Raw genomic sequence first — 10,196 nt, 5'->3', positions numbered from 1 at the left:
AGAAATAGTGACTCTGCGCACGCTTTCTGGGTACTCCAGGTTCTCCAGGAGGTGAGCAGGAGTGGCAAATGTGGCACTAGCCCAGTGCTTAATTTGTGCCCGGGCTTGCCAAGGCTGAGCCCTGACACCTCTAGGTTTGGCAGTTCATAGTCCCACCACCTACAGGTTTGCTACATCAGTTATGAATAGTAAAAAAATTGCTTGAGCCCCAGCACCTAATGTCTTGAGCCCGGGCACCTCCTTCATTGCAAATTAAGCACTGCACTAGCTCCCTGTGCATTGGGGTTGTACATTTTAATTTGCTTAAAACCAAGTGCAGGAGGCTCCCTACTGATTGTTTCTCATTAAAGAGGAGGAAAATATTTATATTTATTTTTCAGCACAAGAGGTGCAGTGAAAGAGGATGACAAAGCCTAGCTGTGAGAGTGGCCAAGTAATTTCAGCTCTCTATGCCTGAGTTTACCCATATGTAATAGGGCTGTAATACTTGGCTAACTTGCAAGGGGCATTGTGAAGTTTAATTATTTAAAAACAAAAAGGGGGAAAAACCCACCTTCGTAGAGCTTTAGCTCAAAGGCACCCTTACTTACTTACCTATGAGGCCAAATTCATTCATATCCACAAAGTGCATTTTGATCATCTGAATGAAGGCATTATAGATTGGCAGAGTACTCTAAGGGTTTCTCTACACTAGGGATTTCAGCCATTGGTGACGCAGCCACTGGTATAGGTGCACTGATGCAAATCCCTCACGCTTGCAACTGGGATAAGTGGCAGGGATAAGTGGCAGGGATAAGTGGCTTGCAACTGGGATAAGTGGAAAACTGCAGTTTATTTCGGCTTTGCTGGAGCAGTTTCACTGATGGCTGTAACTGGGGATATCTCCAGTGTAGACAAGGCCTGTGTTTTACAGTGACTGGGGGTAAGAGAAAAGCATTACAAATAAAGCCTAAACTTCTCTTTTAGATGCATGAAGGGTGGGGGAACAGCAGGAAAGGGTCAAAGGAAAACACAGACTCAGGGATTCTGTCTGAAGCGACCACTCTCCGGGTTTTCTCACAAATGAGTCACTTAACTGAGGTGGCCTGCCAATCACAGGGGGAGCTGAACAGTACTTAATACATTAAAGATACTTTGAGGGGCTCAGATAAGAAAGGAGGCTGTCTAATAAGAATGGCCTCTTGTTATGGGTTTCACTGTACGTGGCTGAAGGACAGAACCCAAGTAAAGCGGATGTGATTGCTGAGCCCAGGCAAAGTAATATTAATTTTGCCCATGTAGTAGTAGTCTAAGCAATAGAAGTAGCCATAGATGTGAGACGCTGGAGAGGTCAGGACCTTGCAGAATGAGAGAGCTTTCTGCTAAAATGGCTAATCTGTACAGCGGGTTAGAAATTTTGTCAGTTTTTTTTAAAAAAATTTAAAATAGCCTCTTTTCTCAAACAATTTTTTTAGAAAAATTTTATTTCATTTGAAATTTTCCAATATTTGGGCAAACAAAAACTGAAATATGTTTGGTTTTTGGAAAGAATTTCAGATTTTGTTGCTCTTCATGAGAAATTAGAATATTCCTGTCAACAATTCAAAAAAGAAAACAAACAAACAAAAGTATTTTAATAACGTGAGGAAAATACATAGTGATTTCTGGCCATTAGGATCCGATGGGACCCCTAGATAGAAAAATGGTGGGGGAGGAAGCATCACTGCATTCACGAGAGCTATGCCATTAGGCTTTTTTTATGAACAGGTTAATGGAAAAGTTACTGACATTTTGATCAGTGTAAAATAAACTTGTCCATCCCAGAGGAGGTTGCAGAGTAACATCTGCTTTATGTGACATGTGTCAGGGAAGAATCTCTAATACAGTGTGTAGGGCAATGGATGAGGAGGTTGAAGGCCTGGATGCTATTCCTGTCTCTGCCACTGACCTACACTGTGACCTTGGGAAAGTCACTCTGCCTTCTTGTGCGTCTGTTTCCTCAGGTATAAAATGGGGAAAATGATACTTGGCTTTCTCTGTAAAGTGCTAAAAGATCTGCAGTTGAAAAGTGCTATGTAAGAACTATTATGAAGCAGTGCTACTCACAACTGCTCTTGGGGTTGGGGACATCTGGAAAACACTGACTTGAAAAGGATTTAGGCGACATAGTGGACAAAAACCTCGGTATGAGCCCAGCTCCCAGTGCAGTGGTGTGGCAAAAGCTGGAAGCTTTTGACCACAAAACAAAGAAGAAAATGTGATAAACTCCACATGCTCCAATTCCTTAAAAAGAGAGCTGGGTGGTGTGGTTTCGTTGTCATTTAGTATCAGCATCAATGCTGCTGCCCCCCCCGCCCCAACCCCTTGCCTTTTTTTGTTTTTATTTTAAAGAGACAAACAATAACGGGGAAAACTTTATGATCATGGCAACAGCAGAACCACCGCTGAACAGTGAAGATTTTAAATGCATCCATTACGACATCTAAATTAATAGGGAGCTCATCTGAATAAGACCAAAGCAAGGAATTCACACCCACTGGGAACTACCTACAGGATGTGTCTTGGAGTGGCAAGTTGGGCTTAGGACTTTCTTTTAAAATTATTTTATGAAATGCAAAGCAAAGGTTTTCTTTTTTCTCTTACCCTTCTCAACCATAGAATCATAGAAGTGTAGGACTGGAAAGGACCTCGAGAGGTCTTCTAATCCAGTCCCTTGCACTCAAGGCAAGACTAAGCATTATCTAGACCATCCCTGACAGGTGTTTGTCCAACCTGGTCTTAAAAAATCTCCAATGACGGAGATTCCACAACCTCCCCAGGCAATTTATTTCAGTGCTTAACCATCCTGACAATTAGGAAGTTTTTCCTAATGTCCAACCTAAACCGCCCTTGCTGCAATTTAAACCCATTGCTTCTTGTCCTGTCCTCAGATGTTAAAGAGAACAATTTTCTTCACTCCTCCCTGTAACAACCTTTTATGTACTTGAAAGCTCTGAAAACTGTTATGTCCCCTCTCAGTCTTCTCTTCTCCAGACTAAACAAACCCATTTTTTTCAATCTTCCCTCATACGTTATGTTTTCTAGACCTTTAATCATTTTTCTTGCTCTTCTCTGGACTTTCTCCAATTTGTCCACATCTTTCCTGAAATGTGGTGCCCAGAACTGGACACAATACTCCAGCTGAGGCCTTATCAGTGTGGAGTGGAGCAAAAGAATTGTTTCTCATGTCTTGCTTACAACACTCCTGCTAACACATCCCAGAATGAAGTTTGCTTTTTTTTTTTTTTTGCAACAGTGTTACACTGTTGGCTCATATTTAGCTTGTGATCCGCTGTGACCCCCAGATCCCTTTCTGGGCAGTCATTTCCCATTTTGTATATGTGCAACTGATTGTTCCTTCCTAAGTGGAGTACTTTGCATTCGTCCTTATTGAATTTCATCCTATTTACTTCAGACCATTTCTCCAGTTTGTCCGGGTCATTTTGAATTTTATTCCTATCCTGCAAAGCACTTGCAACCTCTCCCAGCCGGGTATCATCCGCAAACTTTATAAGTATACTCTCTATGCCATTTTGTAAATCATTGATGAAGATATTGAAGGGAACTGGACCCAGGACCAATCCCTGTGGGACCCCACTCATTATGCCCTTCCGTTTTAACTGTGAACCACTGGTAACTACTTTCTGGGAACAGTTTTCCAACCAGTTATTCACCTGCCTTATAGTAGCTCAATCTATGTTGTATTTCCCTAGTTTGCTTATGAGAAGGTCATGAGAGACAATATCAAAAGCCTTATTAAAGTCAAGATATGCCACATCTACTGCTTCTCCCCTATCCCAAGGCTAGTTACCCTGTCAAAGAAAGCTGTTAGGTTGGTTTGATATGCTTTGTTCTTGAAAAATCCATGCTTACTTATCACCTTATCTTCTAGGTGTCTGCAAATTGATTGCTTAATTATTTGCTCCATTATCTTTCTGGGTACTGAAGTTGAGCTGACTGGTCTGTAATTTCCTGGGTTGTCCTTGTTCCCCTTTTTATAGATTGGCACAATATTTGTCCTTTTCTAGTCCTCCATAATCTCTCCTGTCTTCCTTGACTTTTCAAAGATAATTCCTAATTATCAGATATCTCCTCAGATATCTCCTCAGTCAACTCCTTGAGTATTCTAGGTTGTATTTTATCAGGCCCTGATGACTTAAAGACATCTAACTGGTCTAAGTAATTTAGGCAAGCTAGATGTCAGTAATTTAGACAAGTTACACATCAAAGGCTATGGCGCTAAGAACGTTTTTATTATTTATCTGAGGGGAAGGGTGGTGCCTTTATGAATGATGGGTGGGAGGGATAATCGTTTGTGACTCTCCTCTTAGAACCAGTTGCCTAAGGCACTGTGAAAAGAAATATGTACAGTGGCTAGATAAGGCCTTGGCTGGGAGCTTGACGTAAGAGCTCACGGAATCTCAAAACAAAGGCATAATTCTTCCCTTAGATTCACTCCTGCAACTGCATAGACCTGTGAGGGGTGCACAGTTGTACTCTAGAGCAGAATTGGATCCTGTGCTTGCAAAATTCCCTTGGGCTTCTGTTACTGTAAAAGCTCCGTGACTGCGCTTGACTTTACTGGAGCTCTTACGGCTCAGTGATTCAGCACAATGGCTCACATAGCTCTGAGGTCCATCGACCGTCAGCGATAATGAGGCTACAGTCTTCTTGGAAGGATTTGACTCACTGGCTGCCTCTGGGGAGTAGATGGTGACACGGAATCTTTCACCTCTAGATCCCAGTGTCCAGACCATGTTTGTGGTAGCAAATGTTGGTCCTGTTTGACCAAAGTGAAATGAGCTGGACGTTATTGTCTTTGTGCTCTGTGCTGCACAATATACAAAAAGAGAGAATGCCTGGCCCTGAAGGCATTATATTCCTGAAGATCGATACCTAAGAAATGGTACAGAACAGGGTCCCCTGAGGTATGGATACATTTTCCAGGGACCTTAGAGAAGAAGCAGATTTTTTAGGAAGGTGTTGAATAAAGACAGTGGGGGCTAGGCAAAATTGGGATAGGAAAAGCATTTTCTAAGTTTTAGTGGTCTTCTAGTACACAATAGCCAGGTATCATGTCATGGAAGTGACATTTGGCATTTAATTTGGGCTATTGTGAATAGTCTCAGCACAGACACCAAGGACTGATGGCAACTCAACTACTCCCTCACCTTTAGTGATGATATATCCAGGTCAGGGTTGAGCCACATACGCAGGGCACTGGGGGGAGCTTGTCCTGCTGTTGCCCATGTTATGATGCAGGGACCCTTTCTTGTGGTGCAGGTAGGGGATGTCTCTGGACTATGCCCGGTTCTGCAAATCAGAATGAAGTGCACTGAGTGTTTCCAAAGTCATCAGTGTCAGGCTGCATGTTATCATTCAATAAAGGGATGCAAGCTTTTGCTTTTTAAGTTGCTAAAGCCCATAGTCATGAGCATAAATTAGCCTGTGCTATGTGTGGAGGGGAGGGGATGCATTTGGGATAACCAAACCAAAGCTTAGTATTACGTACCGCATAGAGCGGGTGTAGAACCAAGACGCTTGGGTTGATCTTTCAGAGCTTCAGATGGAACAACAGTCTCAGCTGACTGCTTTCCAGGAGTTGGTGAGAGACATGTCAGCACCAATAAGACATTTCCCTTGTCCAATAAAACATGCAGCCTTTTTATATTTATTTTTACTGGAATTAGATGAAACACTGAACCGTAAAAGCACGGTCTTTGCCTGTGGAATAGACCACTCTGGGCATGTTCCAGTAATTACATAAATGGCAGGAACATGAAGTATTAACTTGTGAAACAGGGCAGAGTGCCAGGAGAGTTTGGCATGGAAGGTTGACCTAAACCTATACCAGAGGCATAGATGGAAGCTACAAAGATGCATATAAAAGTAAAGATTCTCCCCTCCTGTCATGAATGGCATGAAGTGTAAAGAGCAGAGAGAATTCTGACAATGAAGATGATATTTTGTTATTTAGGATCAGAACATAGCAGGACCAACTCCACCTCTCACTGGCTTCAAGCACAAGGCATGCATATAATGGAGGAGAATTTGACCTGAGATTTTCATTGTTGATGCCATTGAAACCTCTAGCAACAGTAAATAGTTCGTGGGCAGGGCAGCAGATTTGTTTAGGACATTCTGCAGTTGTTCCACACATTTTTCACTGGGAGCTCTGTGCATGGACTTATACCCTGAGAAAGTATATAATTACCCTGCTGTGCCAGTCCCAAGGAATAAACTGCCCTGAGTGACCAAGGAAAGAAAACGTGAAACTGGCAGTGAACGCACTGGGGCTAGCTGAACCACTTTCTAAGAGGAGTGGTGAGGGGAAAAGGAACTACAGCCAGAGCGAAGTCTGTCCCTATTTCATCAGGCCACAGCCTTGTCAGCTGATATTAGTCCCATGGCAAGACTTCCTTGTGCACTTTGGAGAAGTTTTGCTTAGTCACTGACACAGCATGAAAAGTTTGTTTGCATGGAGCTTCCGGGCTGCGTTTAACTTTATGCCCAATATGGATGCCAGTAAGGCTAGAGTTGACCCTTGATGTGCCAAAACATGGTGCTAAAGATCACAAACTCTTATTTCACAAACAGCTTGTTCTTTAGGAAACACAAGCTCTCTAATGCCCCAGTTCTGCAATGTTGGATTCAAGTGAGCCTCTGCTAGATCATGTGCTATTCTGGATTAATTCAGGATGGCAGTAAGTCTTACATTCTGTTGTCTGTCTGGGTCTTAACTTTACTGTTAATTCATTTTTTAATATTGAACTTATTTATTTCTAATAGCAAAATTTTGAAAGAGTTGTAAGAGTAAAAAAAAAAAGAAATCCTTGCAATTCACCACCTGCTTAATTACTGGACCTTCCCTTTTGGTTTCAGAAATCTGTTTCCATCTGCCACGCTGCACAGAGGCAATCTGATTCTTTAGATGCCACTAAGATTGCATGCCACATGCCTTGCAGCAATGTAAATGGAGGTAATGAATGTCTACCTGTGCAAATGGCCTACAGACTAATAGTTTGTAAAAAAATTAAGCTTTGTGCTGGAGAGAGTCTGGAGCTGAGCAAAAAGAGACTTCAGTGTACAGTTCTGGAGTGTTTGTGCCAATTCTTAGCACAAAGTGAACTGAAGCTTTGGAGTTAGAGAAATCACCTCAAAACACTGTTTGCTAGAGAATATGGAAGTCACACTGACGTTCTACACAAGATTTACATGTAAAGTTTTCCTCTGGGGCGTATTAATCTGAATCACACTCCTTACAAGATTGTCAACAATGACTAAAAATGAACAGGTGATCATAAGTGTACTTGTGGGTCAAAGGCTGCTTGACTAACTGCAGATTATGCAATTGCTTCCTCTTCTGGAACATACCAGAAGACAAAGACAGACTGCATTAGACTCAGAAAGAGATCTGTGTTCAGTTCCACCCTCCCGTTTCCCATGGGCAGAAGGCTCACAAAAAGAGGAACAGATCAGAACAAAACTTGAATGGAGTCAGTGAAATATTTATATTAGGAGACTGATAACACAAGCAAGCCAAAAATAAGCTATTTTCAATGGTCCTGCAGTGGAGGCAAATAAACGAAAAGTGACACTGTGTGCTATTGTAATATTAAGTCATTTTCCAGGGCAGGATCATTTTGTCTGCAAAAATAAAATAACGGTTGTAGATGGGAAAGAAATCCTGGATTTATTTACATGGCATGACATTAAATAAATCTGATTTTCCCTACATGTAGTAGAAATTGTGTATTGACTTCTCATCTCTCACACAGAGGATGGCCCAAGCAATCTTAGTTTTGCAGATGTGGACACGTATGATATTTCCAAATCTATTGCTTACTCAGATGGCCCAATAGCCCTGTAGTATCCTTTTGTCTCTCTCTAACAACAACAGGTATAGTATGGAGGCTCAGTTTTGATGTGTCTTTGCAATATAATATTGTGTGATTTTAAAAATAATTTAAAATATATTTTAAAAAAATTAGATATAGGGCAGCTCTGTTTTAATCATCTACCTGAACAATCTTGTTTCTTTGAGAAATTTAATTTCTCTTAGGTGATTCTGATAGAGGGATCTTTTAGGAGTAAGAAAACCCAGATTTGGAAAATACACGAAAAGGTCTTGACTATTTTACTCGTCAAAGATTTAGGATAGTTTTCATACCAGATTTATACAAAATCTCATAATTCTCACCACTCTGGAGAGAGGCAAAGGCAACCTGAAAGAGAAGTACAGAAAAATATTCACTCAGACCTAAGTATTTAGTGAGTCAGATTTCAAGAAAGATCATTTGATAGTTTTAATATTTAAAAAAATACAGTGAAACACTGGCTTCATAGTCATTAAAGCAACTGATTGTGGGTGTTTTAAACCAATGAGTTTGCAGTATATATATTCTTTTTTGATGTGGCTCTTAGGCAATCTAGAATTCTCCTCTCATGAGCTATCTTCGTCTTGCATTTTTCCTGTCCCCTTATCAGGTTTTTAAAAGCTATGAGCCTTGACTTAGCATCAGGAGTCACTCTTTATTCCCTGGATATCTTTGATCTGAAACAAATTCTTTCAGACTGCAAATAGAAAGTGCTGAATTGATCTCTAACTGAATTGTCTCCTTCATCTGGAAATCTACTGGTTTTAATTGTGAGGAGAACATTGAGTTCAGAAAAGACTCAGTTCTGCTTGCCTTACGGATGCAAGCTGTCCCGTTGACTTGAGTGAGACACTAGGATGACCAAATTTCGCAAAGGGAAAATGGGACACCGTGTGGGGCTAGCCCAAGGCTCCTCCCATGCCTCCCCACGCAGGGCTGGCCCAAGTCCCCCACTCCCTGTGGCGCTGGCCCCCTCATCAGGCTGGAGCTGGTGTCGCTGCAAGTTGCCCAAGCCTCTGCCTGCCCCCTGGCGCAAGGCTGGGGCTGGAATCACTGTTTGCTCAAGCCCTGCCTGCTCCCCGCCACACCCCTGCCTCCCACCTTGTGCAGGGCAGGTATCGCCGCTTGCCCCCACCCCCTCCCACATTCCTCTGCACCCCACTTTGACAAAAGTGGGCATTTGTCCCGTTTGTTCTTGCCAACTTGATCAGTTAGCAAGAACAAATGGGACAAATGCCCACTTTTTCCAAAAAAGTAGGGACGGCTGGGACAGGGCTTAAAAAAGGGACTGTCCTGGCCAAAAAGGGGTGTAGTGTGGTCATCCTAGTGAGACCACCCAAGGGCCAGATCTGGCAACCTTAAAGCATGTAAGAAAACTTTACTTTTAAAAGTAACTTTTAGTGACTTAATTGTTAGTTTCCACAAGGGTTGCAGGATCTTCCCGTGATTAAGGCAATCAAAATGTGGCCCCACATATTTATAGGCTGGAGAGAAAGTAGTAACATTCATCCATACACTATGAATACTGTATGAAGGAGACATTGCTTAGCAATGATGTAATTGAATTCTTGTGGCCGCAGCAAGTTGGGTAACATTACTATACAGGGAGAAGAGGTCAGAGTGGCAGTCCCAGAAATGGGAAAAGCGCCTTAAATAGCTGTTTAAAATAAATAAACTCTCTACATGAGGAATTAGCAAATCCCTTATTACTGAATAAGTAAAACAGAAATATTGAATGTGACCATAAAGAGTGAAAATCTCTGTTCAGAGTTATGTAGAAATAAATACAAACCCTAAGTTTTAAGAACCATTGAACTATGGGGAAACTCAGATTAGAGCCTAGATTTATATCTGAACTTTGTGGCTCAGATCCAGTTGGGGTTACGTGAATCAACAGGGCCTGAAAACAACCTTCCATCCTCTCAAACTTAATTCAGTCACTTTCACTAGGATTTAACTTTACTGTACTTTTATGGCAATAAGTGTCACACATGTCAAGTTAAAGAGGAAAAAAATTCTTCTGGGCCCTTGTTGGAGGGTTCGGTGTCTGAACCTAGCAATATCTCCCAGTGGCAAGAGTCCTTGGCAGTATCGCCCAGCGGCGAGAGTCTACAGCTGGTGGTAAGGGAACCCGGGCCCACCATGCTCTACCGAGGGCCCTGTGACAGGTCGGTCAGATACACAGCATGCCACCAGGGTCACTGCCTACAACTTCCTTAGTCACCTCCAAAGTTGCAACAAGGGTTGGCTCATGACCTCATGGTTGGCGTTCTCACGGACAGTGATCTGGAGGCTCTTCTC

Source organism: Lepidochelys kempii, chromosome 12 (assembly GCF_965140285.1).
Source record: "Lepidochelys kempii isolate rLepKem1 chromosome 12, rLepKem1.hap1, whole genome shotgun sequence".
In the NCBI taxonomy this organism is placed as follows: Eukaryota; Metazoa; Chordata; order Testudines; family Cheloniidae; genus Lepidochelys; species Lepidochelys kempii.
The sequence above is the reverse complement of the archived record's forward strand: the minus strand, read 5'-3'. Positions refer to the sequence as shown.